The following is a 17,500-nucleotide window of genomic DNA, read 5'->3' on the forward strand; positions in this document are numbered from 1 at the left end:
TCTCTCTCTCTCTCTCTCTCTCTCTCTCTCTCTCTCTCTCTCTCTCTCTCGTAATCTTTTCTTACTTGCTTGTTGATTTGTTTTTCTTTTCTCGCTTTTTTTCTTATTTTTTCTTTTACTTTTTGTATTTTTATGGTAAATTATTTTATTTCTTATTTTTTTTATGTTTGTGTATTTTAGTATGTTTGTTTGTTCGTTTGTTTGTTTGCTCTTTTATTTCCTTTCTTTGAGCGTTTTCCTACTTTTCTTATTTATTCCATTATTACTTTTCTTATTTCTTCCGTTATTTTTTTCCTTCCCTTTCTTTCTCTTGTGTTCTTGCTCTTATTCTTCTTCCCTCTTCTTTCTTCCGAATGTTTTAGTTCTCTGCTGCATTATTATTATTATTATTATTATTATTATTATTATTATTATTATTATTATTATTATTATTATTATTATTATTTCCATTCCTTCTGTTATTTCTTTGTTTTTCCTCGATTACTTGAAAGTTTGTCAATCTTATAATTATGTCATCGTGTCTTCACTGTATTTTATTTCCGTGACGGTTTTTTTTTTTTTTTATATATATATATATATATATATATATAGTAAAATTGTATTCAAATCATTCTCAATCATACTCATATTTTCCCGAAACGATTGCCTTTTGTTTCTCGCAAGACTCTCGTTTGCTTCAATCATATGCACACTTTTGTCTTTTCTTTTAAACACTGAATTTCTTATTTTGTATTCAAAGAAGTTTCACGAGATTTTTTTTTTTTTTTTTTTTTTGTATGGTGCTTAAGTTCTGCTTCTATATATTTTTCTTCTCTCTACCTTTTTTTTTTTTTATTCCACAATGTTCTGTTATTTTTTTTTTTTAGCTCTTGATGTTGTTGTTCTTAAAATCTGTTTATTCTTTTCCTTGTTTCCTTACCTCCTTATTTTCAGTTTCACAGTATTGTTATTTGTTGTTGTTGTTGTTGTTGTTGTGAAATTCTGTTTTTTGTTTATTTCTTGTTTCTTTGTTTTGTTGTTTTCAATTCCACAATGTTGTGTTATTTTATTTGTCACTGACCAATATTCCTCGTTCCTTTCAAAGCCTTCCATGCACGTGACAGGCACACACATGCACGCACGCCCACGCACACCCACACCCACGCAAACACACACACACACACACACACACACACACACACACACACACACACATTTTCAAGCCAGATTTGATACCTACATGCCGCGCACACACGCACAAGGAGAAACACACATGCGCGCACACACAGACGTAGGGGGAAGCACGCAAATACACACACACTTTGTTTCCATGCAAGTGTTCTGTTGTGTTCGTCCACGACACGCCCGCGCTGCTCCACGGCCGCCACGGAAACTGCAAGGTAAACAAAGGGAAATATACTGGTAATATTAATAATGATAATAATAATAATAATTAATAATAATAATAATAATAATAGGAGGAAAATACTGGTTTGTTGGAGAGAGAGAGAGAGAGAGAGAGAGAGAGAGAGAGAGAGAGAGAGAGAGAGAGAGAGAGAGAGAGAGAGAATCACGCTGTTTCACCATTAGTGTGGATTGACTCATTCTTAAGTAATGGAGTCCACCAACCCCCCGTTACCTCTCTCTCTCTCTCTCTCTCTCTCTCTCTCTCTCTCTCTCTCTCTCTCTCTCTCTCTCTCTCTCTCTCTCTCTCTCTCTTCTTTGCTTCCACGTTTCTTTCCTCCCTCCCTCTCTCCCTCCCCTTTCCCTCTTCCTCCCTCTTCCTCTTCCTCTCCCTCCCTTCCAATCCTCTTCCTCCCTCCCAATCTGAGGACTAATAAACATTACAAATATGCCATTAACCCCATTCCTTCACCCTCTCCCTCAGAGAGAGAGAGAGAGAGAGAGAGAGAGAGAGAGAGAGAGAGAGAATTTAGATTATTTTTAGCATTAGTCATGTCAGTGGTTAATTTGAATGTGTGAGTGTGTGTGTGTGTGTGTGTGTGTGTGTGTGTGTGTGTGTGTGTGTGTGTGTGTGTGTGTGTGTGTGTGTGTGTGTGTGTGTGTGATGTAGGCAGATATGTAGGTAGATAGATAAATAAATAAGTAGGTCGGTAAGTAGATAGATAGATAGATAAATAAATAAATGGATCGATTGATGAACAGACACTGGGAGACTCACTGAATGACCGATAAGTTAAAAGACACATGAATTTTCTGCCAAACGCTGCTGCACAAAACAACAGCCTCGTTATCCTCATTGCCACGGGGCCTTGAATACCCACGCGGCAGTATTAGCAACACACGCCTTCTTGCCGCCCACACGCGCACCGTCTGTTACCAGTTCGATCCTTGACGCACTCACGCCCCATAAAAAGCAGGAGACACACTCATACAGCGTGACGCAACTCAGAATGCATCACACAGAATTTCTCTTAAACAGACTCCTTGCGTGAGTACTGTTGCATTTCAAAGCGTGGAGGGAGAGAGAGAGCAATGACTGTATATCTAAGTCAAGTTCTCTAGCTACAGGCAGTGAGGAAAGTCTCGTTATGAAGTTCTCTAGCCAGTTCATCTCTAGCTCAAGTTCTCTAGCTACAGGCAGTGAGGAAAGTCCCATTCATCATTCACTCCATTAAGTTCTCTAGCCAGTTCATCTCTAGCTCAAGTTCTCTAGCTACAGGCAGTGAGGAAAGTCCCATTCATCATTCAGTTCATGAAGTTCTGTAGCCAGTTCATCTCTGGTTCAAGTTCTCTAGCTACAGGCAGTGAGGAAAGTCCCATTCACCATTCAGTTCAGAAAAGTCCCATTCATCATTCAGTTCATTAAGTTCTGTAGCCAGTTCATCTCTAGCTCAAGTTCTCTAGCTACAGGCAGTGAGGAAGGTCCCATACATCATTCAGTTCATTAAGTTGTGTAGCCAGTTCACCTCTAGGTCAGTTCAGGTTCTCTATCCATGAACAATGAGGAAAGCTTCCTGTGTCATTCATTTCCTTGGTAAGCGTCTTCCAGTGACCAGAAGTGCATTAAAGTGCTGTACATCAGACCTTACAATTTAGATTTTTATTATTTTTTTAGAGTTATTGTTATAAATAAATACCACTTACTTTGTCTTAGTCTGTTTCACTTTCATGTATTTGTTTGCATTTATCTGTAATTTCGATTCTATTCATTATTGGAGTCATAATTATAGACGAGTACCACAGAGTTCGTTTCAGTCTGCTTCGCTCCAGATCTCTCTCTCTCTCTCTCTCTCTCTCTCTCTCTCTCTCTCTCTCTCTCTCTCTCTCTCTCTCTCTCTCTCTCTCTCTCTCTCTCTCTCTCTCTCTCTCTCTCTCTCTCTGTGTGTGTGTGTCATATTGTTATTTGCAATATTACTTACACGTACACCTTAATAATCTGTGGTCAGTTAACAATCTCAGTCTGGATCTAAATTCTGAATGAAGGCGTGTGTTTGTGCATAGTTTGGTTGAGTGTGCAGTGCCTTGCCAAAAAGAAATCACTTCACATTATCTCTTAGAAACCATTTGCTTTGAGTGCCGCAGTGTGCATCAGTCTGTCTCGCTTCCGTGTCGGTGTCTGCATTCCTGTGTTATTTCGTACACTGCACGAGGGGTTACGAGAAAAAATCGCTTTGTATTTCCTCTCTGAAACCATTTGTTTTGAGTGACAGCAAAAGGCGCCTTGGAAAAGATAACTTAGTCTAAAAATTGTTGTATAGAGTGTCTAAAATAAAAGTATAGAATGTACACACTGCATTGTATAGAAAAATATGGAATGATTTGCATCCAGCGACGTGTGTTCAGTGTTCATTGTTGTCTCGCATTGTTATGCGAGAAGTGGCTCACTCCGTACCGTGAACAAGTTGGGGCATAGAAAAGGCGTGGCTGTCTCCAACATATTGTAACATTGCGTATACGATCTGGTACCGAGACACACGTTAATACGAATCCTTAAACGCTTGAGGTGTGGCGTGGTGATGGTGGCTGTTATCGCTGCCATGTGCCGTGTGACCGAGAGCGTTATCGGCACCGCGGTGTTCACGGCCACGCTGGGAGTGCGACAAGGCTCCCCGACATCGTGCCTACTGTTCGTTCTTTACGTTAATGATTTGATTCAATTAATAAAAGAGAACTGTGAGAACGATGGGTTTTTAAAGTGGCTGCATGTTTTAATACTGATGGATGATACACCGTTTTGCTTGCTGCAGCACGCGAAAGAATGATCTCCAAGTTATCTCTAATGAAGCGATTTTGCGATGATTACGGCATGAAGGTAAATGAGTCCACCACCATCACCACCATCACCACCATCACCACACCACATCACTACGTCTCAGCTTCACTTGTCTAAATTTACCACGTAACGCACATCACACGCGTCGCCGCTCCTACACACACACACACACACACACACACACAGAAAGAGGAATTATGAGTGTGATATAAATATGTTGATTCGTCCGTGGAAGTCTTAAGCACAGCGAGAAGTGCCCGAGGGGAGTGGGCGGCGAGTGGGCGGGAGCGGACGCGGGAGTGGGCGGGGGTAGGCACATGTTGACAAATAACGGGCGCGTGGGAGGGCAGGTTCAGGTGAACACACGCACGCTGGCACACTCACCTGAGACTGTGCGTGCAGGCGTGCAGGTGTGCAGGTGTGGGGTCGGTACAGGCACGTGATGGACCTAAGGGTGGTTGCCAGGGCGTACTGATCCTGAGGGCGGCGGGGGAGATGCGGAGGGGGAAATTCAGGGGGAAATGTAGCGATGCGCGCGGGTGAGGCAGCGCCCCGCCACCGCCCACCGGCCCCGCCCACCGCTCGCTGCCACACGCCACTCCGAGCCTTATCGGGGCGTGGCGTGCGGGTGGCGTGGCGGGCGGGTGGGCGAAGGAGACGCCGCACCCGACCAATGGGAGGCCTCGGGAGGGCTGGGGCGGGGCGCTGCCACCACCACCAGGATATTAATTACACGGACTCCCGCCATTCTTCCCTCCCTCCCTCATTCCCTCCTTCCCTCCAACCTTCACCTTCCTCCTCCTGCCCCCTCCTCCTCCTCCTCCTCCTCCTCCTCCTTGTGAGCCCTACAGCCACACCACCACCACCACCACCACCACCACCACCACTACTCCGAGGCCTCATTACCACCCCAAACACGCCCAGGGAGCTACCTTTCTTCACCTCTCTCTCTCTCTCTCTCTCTCTCTCTCTCTCTCTCTCTCTCTCTCTCTCTCTCTCTCTCTCTCTCTCTCTCTCTCTCTCATCACCATAATCACACTTTTTTCAAGACATCCCTCCTCCTCCTCCTCCTCCTCTTCCTCCCCCTCCTCCTCCTCCTCCTCCTCTTCCTCCCCCTCCTCCTCCTCCTCCTCCTCTTTCCCTTCAGTGTGTGAGGCTACTGTGTCTCCTCCAGTATTCGTAAGTCAACTTAGTCAGGACCTCGAGATCTGTTGATGTTTGTCTTCCTTTGTATTCCTTTGCACTTCTCCTCTTCCTCTTCTTCCTCTTCCTCTTACACCTCTTACCTCTCCCCCTTCCTCTTACTTCTCCTCCTCCTCCTCTCTATTCTGTCTCTTCACCCTGATGTCCTCTCTGCTCTGTGGCAAGTTAGAAGTAATTACTAAACAGTCTTGCAAGGCCATTAAGATCTCTTGTTGTTTGGTCTTCCTTTGTATTCCTTTGCACTCCTCCTCCTCCTCCTCCATGTACATCCGCCGCGGGGACACTCCAGCCTCATAAACACTCTGAAACTCTTATGGGATTCCAGCTTAGTTCAGAAGCAGAGAGAGAGAGAGAGAGAGAGAGAGAGAGAGAGAGAGAGAGAGAGAGAGAACCTTGCACCTCATTTTCTAAGCGCCTCCGCTCCTGACAACGACGTGTTTACCAGATCCGCTCTTCTCTCTCTCTCTCTCTCTCTCTCTCTCTCTCTCTCTCTCTCTCTCTCTCTCTCTCTCTCTCTGATACTGACGGTGTTTTTATAATTTTTGTGGGTTTTTTTTTTATATTTTTTGTCTATTTATCTATTTGTTTTTACGTGTGTGTGTTTGTTTGTTGGTTTTTGTTTGTTTGTTTATCTTGATTACTTTTTTTTTTGTCTTGTCTAGTTTAGTTTGTCTCTGAGTGTTCGTTTGTGTGTACGTGTGTGTATCTATGCGTCTCTCTCTCTCTCTCTCTCTCTCTCTCTCTCTCTCTCTCTCTCTCTCTCTCTCTCTCTCTCTCTCTCTCTCTCTCTCTCTCTCTCTCTCTCTCTCTCTCTCTCTCTCTCTCTTTTCTGCACACTCTCTAGCTGTAGCTGTTGAGTGTGTGTGAGGGAGGAGGACCACGCTGGGGAGGCGTACATGAGTTTGGGGAGGATGAAAGTAAGGTACACCCCCCTTAACTCATCTGTCGGCGTCCCCAGCGACCTGAGTCTGCGCAGCATGTACAGCCTGTAGGTAGCTGATCTTACGGTGCTGGCGACATGCTGCTTCCAGGTCAGCTGGTCGTCCACCGTGACTCCGAGAAGCTTGGCACATTGGACCACCTGGAGGGGGTGAGGGCCCACTGTGAGCTGGGGAGGGGGCACTGGTACAGAGGAGGTACAGAAATGCATCACCACAGTTTTGCTGTGGTTGATGGTCATCCTGCTCTTTTCCGTCCACGTCTGCAGTCGCTCCAGAATTGCTTGCAGTGGCGAGTAGTCCGGGTTCTTGGTGGAAACTGGGACGCCCACGGTGCAGTCGTCCACATACTTCCAGCGATGAGGGGTGTCAGTGAGGGCGTCATTAATGAGGAGGAGGAAGCATAGAGGACCCATCTTGGTCCCCTGGGGGACCCCACATGTCAGCTGTTGGAAATTAGAGACAGAGCCCTGATAGCGAACGGCCTGACGCCTCCCTGTGAGGAAGTCGGCTAGCCACGCTATCAGGTTAGGAGGGAGACCAGACTTACTGCCTTGCTGATGACAACAGTGTGATCAACAAGATCAAAGGCTTTTTTGAAGTTGTGTGTGTGTGTGTGTGTGTGTGTGTGTGTGTGTGTGTGTGTGTGTTTAAAAGTATTGCCATTAACATATACGTATTTTCCTTACAGTTGAAGTATTTGTATTACTTTTATACGTGTTGTTTTCACCGTATGTTCTTCTGTTTAAGTATATTTTACAGTGTAAGAAATGGCGTGACTTTGTAAGTATTATTCTGCACCATCTAAGTATGTTAGATTTCATGTTTTCACGGTTTAAGTGTGTGCAGTTCCTCTTTATAAAGGAGATTAAGTTACAGCGCGTCATACTTACGCACACACACACACACACACACACACACACACACACACACACACACACACACACACACACACACACACACACACACACACACACACACACACTATATCACCTCCCACAAACACATCCATGCAACAAAGGCCTCAATTACCAGCCATTAGAGAGAGAGAGAGAGAGAGAGAGAGAGAGAGAGAGAGAGAGAGAGAGAGAGAGAGAGAGAGAGAGAGAGGGTACGAGTATATGGAGTCTTAATGGTATGTGATAACAGGTAAGTAAGAGGCGGTGATGGTGGTGGTAGTGTTTTTATCACCTGTCTTATTGATACTGTAAATTAAGGATAGGAATTGTACAAAAAATGGAAGAGGAATTAACAAATCTAGAAGGTTATACGTAGGTGTGCGTTTCTCTTATCATCTCCTCTCCTCTTCCCTCCGCTCTTCTTCTCCCCTCACCTTCTTATTAACACAGATCGAAGTTTATAAAGAACACGATACCAGACAAAAAGAAAATAAGAAAACAACGCCAGCACTTCACGACAAGATAATCAAGGAATTCTCAGATACAAAGATGAATATTGTAAGAGATATGATATGCTGAATGAGTCTCCGTAATGTGAAATGAGTGAGGATGACAGCTTCATCTAACCAGGTATTGAGGGAACAAGTTAAATACCTCCCACATCTTGTCTTGACCACCTCGTTAGTTAGAATTAGTGCTGTTATTGTGCCTTACTGATAATTATGAAAGGAAAACTCGTAAAGAAAGAACGTAAAGTCCCCCTAAACTGGATCATTATTTGAATTCATGAGAGGTAGGGGTGTGATATTAAATACACCAACTTGACTAAAAATGGTGAAATACTGAACGAGGAGTGGAGAGCTAATGTTATTCTTGTGTGTGTAAGTCAAGTGGTGGTACAGACAGGTGCGTTGTTGTGTTATCCCCGTAAATTAAATACCAGGACATAAGAAGTGCTTTAGTGGGAAAACAGACTTAAGATAATGCTCTCTTTGTTTGTGATGTAATGTCATTTGATGTAATAAACTCTTTTTCTCTCATTAAGTCTAGCAAGTTTACCAGTAAGGATTAAGTTCAGTCTGGGTGCAGGATTAATAGTCTTGCTTGTAATAGTAATGTGATGGGAAGGACAGATGGTTTGTGTTCTGTCAGTAAGCAAAGGACGACCACTTGAAATTACATCTTGCACAGGTTGTAATTAAGATGGGCAGCTTCATAAAGGTAATGTATGGCACCTGTCCTATTGAAGTTAAGGAGAGTAATATAATAGAATAATGGAATATGGCGAAACAGATTTAAGATGCATTAGAAATTAAACCTTTACACTTTTAATTTAGGCGAGTAGACATATAAAGGTAATATATTGGTAATACATCACACCTGTCCTATTGAAGTTAAGGACAGTTATATAATGCAGTAATACAGGAGTACGGCTAATATGCTTAAGATACCTTCCCTCGTCGAGCAAAGAGGAGTCACTTAATATTACACCTTTGCAAATTTGATTAAGGTAGTTAGGCATATAAAAATAGCATACTGCACCTATCTGTTTTAATTAATAGCAGTAATATAATACAGGTGTGATTAAACGAGGAATGATCATATAAAATTTCACCTTCACACACCTCAAGGCCAGCGGGAATGTGAGGGCAATACATCACGTGTATCTTATTGAAGTTAAGGACCAGAACCCCGCAGCCCGGCAGGAGTGCTGTGGGGCAAAAGTCATAAGCCCTGGGAGAGAAATGAAGAGAATAATATTATGCATAAGATGGAAAGACAGACACGGCAGGGAAGCTTGGAGTAGGGAAGGCACGGAAAGTTGAGGGAAGATATTCTGGCTGACAGGAAGGTGAGGAGATGGAAGGCGCTGCTTGTGTGGGGCGAACAGTTGACGGTTAGTATTGCTATCGTCATCATCGTCATCATCGTCATCATCATCATCATCATATTCATCCCTGGGTGCTTTGGGCGCAATAAGCCATGTCACATTGGCTTCAGACATATTTAGCCATGTTTTGTTAGACCCCACAATGATGATTACCTGAGTTCATTCTTACCATTTTTGTCAACATTTACTTATCCACCTTGCTTTGTGTTCCTCGTTCGCTAAGAGATATCAGGCTGAGGTTTGCATTATGAAGCATTTCGTCTTCTTATTTCGACTATCTTTATCAGGCTGTAGTGGAGGTTATTAAGGTTTTCCAAAGGTGTTTTCCTCATAATTCTAGCAAACATTAGAAACTATGTTCATTAAGGTTAGTCATTTTCTTATTTTCTCCATTTCTTAACTGCCATGGAATTATACAAATTGTGTTGACGGTGTTGTGAAATGAATAAAGAGGACGTGTGTCTGGCGAGAGGGAGAAGATAAGAGGTGTGATGGAACGAGGAGAAGAATGTGTGGAGGGCGTAATGAAGTTGAAGATGGAGGAGGAGGAATAGGAGGAGGAGGAGGACAGAGTAAGGAAGATAAAATATGTAGGAGGGAATGGAGAATAAAAATTGGAATAGGAGGAGGAGGAGGACAGAGTAAGGAAGATGAAATATGTAGGAGGGAATGAAGAATAAAAAATTGGCAAATGAGCAAAGTATGAATTATGTACAGAAAACGTGTGCAGGAAATTAAAAAGAAAAAGTGCATGGCAAAGTTTGAGTAGGATGGATATTTAGTTAATTAAAAAGAAAAAAAAAGTGAAAGAGGCAGAAAATACATGTACATTTTTAAACATAAAAAAAATACAGGTAATCGAAATAAAAAAAAAAAAAAAAAAAAAACTAAGGAAAACGTAATTTAGTAACGTAAACATAATAATAAGAACCAAAGAAAAGAACAAGGGAGAGAGAGAGAGAGAGAGAGAGAGAGAGAGAGAGAGAGAGAGAGAGAGAGAGAGAGAGAGAGAGGGGGGAGACAATAAAATACAAAACATAGAAAATCAAACAAGGAAAAATTACCTTCACATTTCGTTTTCTTTCTTTATTTTATCCTCTTTTTATTTTCGCATGATCGCATCCATATATTTTTATTCAATTACAAGTGTGAGATATTACCTTGATATATATTACAATTCATAATATATTGCTTTATTTACTTTATCTTCTGTTCGCCAGACGATAAACACTGAGTGAAACATTAAGGCCAGTAACACACTCAAGTCGACCAACTATTTTCACCTCTCTCTGCTCAAAAATTATTCAGAGAGAGAGAGAGAGAGAGAGAGAGAGAGAGAGAGAGAGAGAGAGAGAGAGAGAGAGAGAGAGAGAGAGAGAGAGAGAGAGAGAGAGAGAGAGAGAGAGAGTCTGTATCTTTAATTCTTTCTTACTTTATGACCATTACTTGTTATTGTGGTAGAGTAATTACTGAAAAATTACAGTAATAATTTTGAAGTTTAGGTAAATAATTTAAAGGTGGAGGAGGACGAAGAGAAGGAGGAGGAGGAGGAGGAGGAGAAGGAGGAGGAAGAATGGGATACCATCATAACTGTAACATTTGTCTCCTCCTCCTCTTCCTCCTCCTCCTCCTTTTCCTCCTCCTCCTCCTTGTTTCCTAATGAGAGGTAAACAGTCATTTTCCTCCTCCTCCTCGCCTTCTTCCCTTCCTTCCTGCCTCCCTCCCTCTCTTCCTTTCTTTCTTCCTACTTTTTTTTTCTTCCTTCCACATCTCATCTGTCACTTCTCACATTTCTCTCTCTCCACCTTTCTTTTATCGTCACTCCCTCTTCTTCCTCTCATCATTCCCTGTCTTCTAAATCTTCATTCCACCATTGATGTAACTTTTTTACACCCTATACTAATTGCCGTTTGCTCTCTCTCTCTCTCTCTCTCTCTCTCTCTCTCTCTCTCTCTCTCTCTCTCTCTCTCTCTCTCTCTCTCTCTCTCTCTTCCAGGAGGGGCTGTAATGAGAACGAATGAGGTGTAATGCTCTTTTATGCTCCTCTTCCTCCTCTTCCTCCTCCTCCTCCTCCTCTTCCTCCTCCTCCTCTTCTTCCGCCTTCCCTCCTTCCCCTTCGGTGTTGCAGCTTAGCTCTGTTTCTCCTTTTTTTGTGTTTTTTCTTTTTTTTGTTATCTTGCCTTTTTTTCCTCTTCTTCTGTTATCGTTGTTGTTTTTGTTGCTGTTGTTGTTGTCGTTGTTGTTGTTGTTGTTGTTGTTGTTGTTGTTGTTGTTGCTGTTATTATTATTATTATTATTGTTATTATTATTATTATTATTATTATCATTATTATTATTATTATTATTATTATTATTATTATTATTGCTATCGTTCTTATCAGCATTGTTATTACTTGTATTGTATTGTATTGTATTTTGAAGCCAAGACATGGAGAACAAAAAAAAACGAAACTATCTAAAATTGAAGGAAAACGAAAACAGAAGTGAAATATAGATATCAAATTTTAAAATTCACTGCAGAGACCAACACAAAAAAATTTAAAAAGCTGAAACTTAAGAAAAATATAAAAATTCACACGTTTCTGGATAATGAGAGAGAGAGAGAGAGAGAGAGAGAGAGAGAGAGAGAGAGAGAGAGAGAGAGAGAGAGAGAGAGAGAGAGAGTGAGGTGGGTAAGACAAATTTAATGTTTGATAATTATGTTCTTTGTTTTTGTATGTATTGTTCTTTGCGTGTGAAAGGCGACGTCTTCCTAACTTGTTATTTGGTCATGCACGATAAGCAGGAGGAGGAGGAGGAGGAGGAGGAGGAGGAGGAGGAGGAGGAGGAGGAGAAAGTGTAAGAGATTTATGAAGCACCTAATCACCCTTTGTAGTCTCTCTCTCTCTCTCTCTCTCTCTCTCTCTCTCTCTCTCTCTCTCTCTCTCTCTCTCTCTCTCTCTCTCTCTCTCTCTCTCTCTCTCTCTCTCACATATGTTTTAGTTGATTTACAGAGAGTGGGATTAGTATGGTGAGGTAATGCAAGGTTAGGCTGGTCGTGTTTTCCTGCGCAGTCAAATATTCATCACACAGTCCACTCACACTCCTCTCTCCTCTCCTTGACGTTTCGTTCACACACTCCTTCCCTTCCGCTCTTTCAACCCCTCAAATCAGGTCACTCCTTCTCCCTACTCCCTCCTGCCTCCTTGCCCTTCTTTCCTTCCTTTACTTTTTTTTCTTTTCCTTTCTTCATTTTCTTCTTTATCTTGTTCACTTGACTGCTTTTTTGCAAATTTCATAGTCTGCAAACTCGACTTTCTTCTTTCAGTCTGATTCATGTTTTGTCTTCTCACTTTTTACACACATACACTCTCTCTCTCTCTCTCTCTCTCTCTCTCTCTCTCTCTCTCTCTCTCTCTCTCTCTCTCTCTCTCTCTCTCTCTCTCTCTCTCTCTCTCTCTCTCTCTCCACGTCCTGTCGTCTTGCTCACAATCATCAGTCCATCTATTAGTATGGGTTCTGAAGCCTTCGTGTGTGTGTGTGTGTGTGTGTGTGTGTGTGTGTGTGTGTGTGTTACTACGATGAACCGTAAAGAGATAATATTGAGTAGAATGTTTTATGTTGTTTTTGTTATAGTGTCATTCGTGGTAGTAGTAGTAGTAGTAGGAGGAGGAGGAAGAGGAAAAGGAGGAGGAGGAGGAGGAGGAGGAGGAGGAGAAAAAGGAGCTCAAAAAACGCAGAAGGAAGAGGAAGATAAAATAAAAAGTGTCCACAATTCATCACTTGTCCACCTGTTCAACCACGATCTGCTTACCGTCACTTCCCAAACAGCCAAGCAGGGAACTCAACTGATGTCTGTTTCTGTTTGGTTACTCTACGTCTGTCTGTGTGTCTGTAGCATAGTTATATACTCTAAATTTTAACCTTTTGTTCCTTTTTTCTCCTCGCTTCAAAAGTTATAGTTATGTGCGATTTTTTGTAGTAATGTATTTCTCTCTCTCTCTCTCTCTCTCTCTCTCTCTCTCTCTCTCTCTCTCTCTCTCTCTCTCTCTCTCTCTCTCTCTCTCTCTCTATATATATATATATATATATATATATATATATATATATATATATATATATATATATATATATATATATATATATATATATATATATATATATATATATATATATATATATATATATATATTCCTTCTGCTTTCGACCCTTCATCATCTCCATATCCCCATGTCCCTGCTCCTCTTTCTTCTCCCCTCCCTCCTTCCCTCCTTCCCTCCATCTTCATCATGCCTCGGAGGAATATTTTGCTTCTTTGTATCCTTTTTCTCCCTCATAGGAACTTTTCTTTATAGGAAATGCCAAAGATGGAGGAAGAGAAAACCGTAAAGGTGAAGGAGGAGGAGGAGGAGGAGGGACAAAAGGAAAATAATAGAAAAGAATTAGCGACTGTAGTAGTAGTAGTAGTAGTAGTAGTAGTAGTAGTAGTAATTGCGATACTGAAGAAGGGACGTGATGGAGTACGCAGCAGTGAGAGACTGAATTTAGGAAGCCGATTCATAAGAGTTTGACGGGCAGCCTTGCGATGAACGAGAGATTTACACGGTGGCTTTACTCCGCCATTGTACCCTGAGAGAGAGAGAGAGAGAGAGAGAGAGAGAGAGAGAGAGAGAGAGAGAGAGAGAGAGAGAGAGAGAGAGAGAGAGATAACCAATCACAATTCATCACCACCAACACTCACCACCACATTGACATCACCTGTTCATCTTCAGCTACTTCCCGTCAGCCCACAAACCTCCCATTTTCTCCCTCGACAAGAAGTTTCACTCCCGCGTCGCCTTAATACCCCTGCCTCATGCATACGTCGTCGCAGGAGGGCCACGCACGCAGAGCTTTGAGAGGGCTTTATGTGGTGGTGGATTCACTGTCAGTGACGCTAAAGAGGCCTGAATCAGTGGGTAGTCATTCATCTAGCTGTGTCTCATTTTCATGCAAGCCTTCATGTATGCCTCGATTTCCCCGGGACTTGGTGTGTTACTGAGACTGGTTCTGCATCGCTTCGTTTGTTCGTGAGGCTCTTATGTAGTAAATATTCTTGAAGGTTTCGATGTTCTGGTTGATTTGAATTGGTTTTAGTGGAAGTTATTATGGGTTTTCAAGGGCGTTTGTGTGGTTCTATGTAGGGACACTTTAACGAGGATTTAACGGCATCAATAGGAAGAGTACTATGTGAACTCGACTCAGCATCTCTGTGGCATTTGAGATCAGTCCCAGTAGGAGAGGGAGCCAAGCGTACAGGAATAGGATGGGCGCTCCGCTAGACGCTGTCATTTCCAGGCCGCTCGCTCCCTCGTGGCTTTGAAATTCATGACTTGATTAGTATTTAAATTTTCCACCTCCGATGTAGGAAAAATTCGGCGCCGTTCATGTCTCTTTCGTTTCAAGAATTAGACTAAATCCAAGGAAGTCTATTTCAGGAGGTGGAAAGTTTCGGAAATTGATTCCGCAAATGTCTCTTCATATCTTTGGCTGACATTTTCTCTTAGCCAAGGACTTCGGCAAACTTCTCTCATTTATTTAAGATAGCCGTTAGTGTCGCCTCCGTGCCGTCCATAACACTGCTCCTTTAATTGCAGAACACAGCGAGGAGGCTTCACCTGCGCCCCGAAGACCTGGAGACAGTGCCGTTGTCTGAGGAAATCTGTTTGCGAATACCCACGTATGTCCGATTCCCAGTGGATTTAAATTTCTGCATAGCATTTAACACTAACAACATTACTGTGCGAGGTGATCTGACAAACTTTATAAATCCATTGGGTTAGTGGCGGCCCTTCGACCACAGCCGCCAGGAGGGAGGCTTGCAGTTCCTGGCGTGATTCATGAGGACGATATGTACCCTCACCCTTAAGCTTTCTGGACTAAACACTTCTGTAAGCACGGTGGTGGCCAGAAGTGATGTGACTGCCCCCTGTATTGTGAGACACAAAGGGAAACGTTCAGTGAGGTCACAGCTGGGTTATTGATAGGACCACAGCACCCCCTGATCCAGTGCTTCACACCTCACTGGGAGTAATGATCGTTTCGGCAGGTGTTTACCACCTCCTCTCTTTTGAAAGTAGAAAAAAAAAAAAATGCATAGAATTATTTGTTTTGAGCCGCGGAATTTCCGTACACACTGGCAATTCTATCTGTTGTCATTGGCCTGTTCCTGTGTGTCCGTCACAACTGTGTCTTCTTCTTTTATACCACTTTTTTTTATTATTTCTTTATTTATTTTATTTTATTTTATTTTATTTTATTTTTATTTTATTTATTTTTCTTTTGAGAGCAAGGAAAGGAATAATATTGAACATAGATGAATGTAATCATATGACTTAATGATAGCCGACTGTAAGATGGATGGAGAATGATGATCATATTGGTTATCAAGTTTATTATTTGATAATGTGCTAATCTTCACTCCTGTTTAATTATAGTACATATCAACTCCATGCATTTCTATAAAGGCTTCATTTATACATTATCTTTGTGTGTGTGTGTGTGTGTGTGTGTGTGACTGTCAGACGTGTGAGGAGAGGTGTTTATGTGAAGAATGTTTAGGAGAGGGGAAAGAAGGTCAATTAATCATGTGAGAGGCACCATCCACAGGTCACTTGATCCACCAAAGATGTAATTAGGGTTTCGTAAATATCACCAGTGGAAGATTAATTTATCAGTAGACACATTGGTGCAAGAAGAGATATCATTGAGTCTGAAGGAATGAATGCATCGACTCACCAGCTGCGTTGTATCAAGAGCTCCGCTGTGACCACCCACAACTCGGGATAGGCGGAGTTCATTTTCTGACAGTAATTTTTGTCCGAATATTTGTACAGTGTGACGTAACTACGTATACATATAGTGCATAATGTATGGACTAGTTTAGTGGCTGTTAGCAATGTCAAGTACAAACAACAATTGAATCACTTAGCGCTTTGGGGTCGTTAACAAGATTTGACATTCTCGAATCCCGGTGCCTTTTCTCATCATATGTGTCAGGGAAGCTTTGAATACTCTTATTGTTAACGATCACTGTTTCCAAAGATCTTGTCACACTAGAGAGCTGCTGTAGACTTCTTGCGTAAGATATTTTATAAAACATGAAAGTATAATTACAAATACAATGCAGTGCTTAAACTTAAATTTGAACAGTATGTGCATTTCCTATGACACAAAACAAATGCCTTAATTAGATGTCAATGAAAGAAAAATTAACCATAACAGTTCATGTGTTTTCTGCGGATAAAAGAAAAACCCATACTACAGATGACACAGTGACACCAACATAGCAACAGTATACAGTGGGCATGAGACTTGTTAAACTTGTGTCATTCCTCTCTGCCTCAAGTACACAGCACCATTGACCTTGAACCATGAGAAGGTGAGCCATCTTGCTGCCCTGATGTCTCTTGTGATTTCGGGCAAGTTACGATTCTTCTAGTGCATCGTGAGGACCCAGACAACTCCCTCTAACTCCCTACAAGCAGCCGGTGACGATGAGAGGACGCCGATGAAGACAAACTGCTGGATTAGAGTGCTTAGAGTGGAGGGAAAAACGTTCATTGAAGACCTGAAAAGTTCCACTGCAGGGACACTAGTGTTGGGAAGTCTCCCTGCTCCTGTGTAGGGTTGTGCTAGCTGGTGGCTTTTGTATGTTTGTGTACACTTTAGGCACGTAAGCCTGAAATTCTTACGACTCTCCGTTTTGCTCATATTTCGAAAATTTCTTAAATAAATTCTATAATTTTCGGAACAAATTGTATAATTTTCGCAACATTACTGGTCATCCGTTCTGTGTAAAGTAACAATACCGGTATGTTCCGGTTGACGTAGGCTTGCCCTGTGTTCCTCTCCTGCTTAGCTACATTCGTTTTCCATTCCTTATTCCTGCTTGACCTTTTCCTTCCACGAGAATGTCCAAAGCATTCCTCCATGCCACTGTTGCCCCTCGAAAATTTACAGAAGAGTGAGCCAGACCAGCAACCACTTCACACACAGGCTGCTCACACATCACGTCATCTCAACCACCTTGCATGCATCCACTCACCGTCCCGCGTGTTTTTTTTTTCATTATTGTTGCTGTTACTGTTGTTGTTGTTGTTGTTGTTGTTGTTGTTGTTGTTGTTGTTGTTGTTTGTTGTTTGTTGTTGTTGTTGTTGTTGTTGTTGTTGTTGTTGTTTAGTCTTGTGGTGGGGGCTTAAGGATACTACCATGGTATTCCCTGCGGATCGTAGAAGGAGACGAAAAGGGAGGGAGAGAGGGGACTGGGACCCCCCCTCCTATATAGGTAGATAGTCCCACGAACAGACAAGGCACAGATGGGAAAGGGGCAGTG

General features: G+C 42.2%; 1 protein-coding gene across 2 annotated transcripts in view; it reads left to right on the top strand.

The window, feature by feature from the left end:
- The window catches only part of LOC135097881 (bestrophin-2-like), a 147,159-nt gene that overhangs the window by 7,962 nt on the left and 121,697 nt on the right, over window positions 1-17,500 (top strand). The gene's annotated exons all lie outside the window — the stretch shown is intronic.

The sequence above is a fragment of the Scylla paramamosain genome, unplaced genomic scaffold, assembly GCF_035594125.1.
Source record: "Scylla paramamosain isolate STU-SP2022 unplaced genomic scaffold, ASM3559412v1 Contig35, whole genome shotgun sequence".
Taxonomy (NCBI): Eukaryota; Metazoa; Arthropoda; class Malacostraca; order Decapoda; family Portunidae; genus Scylla; species Scylla paramamosain.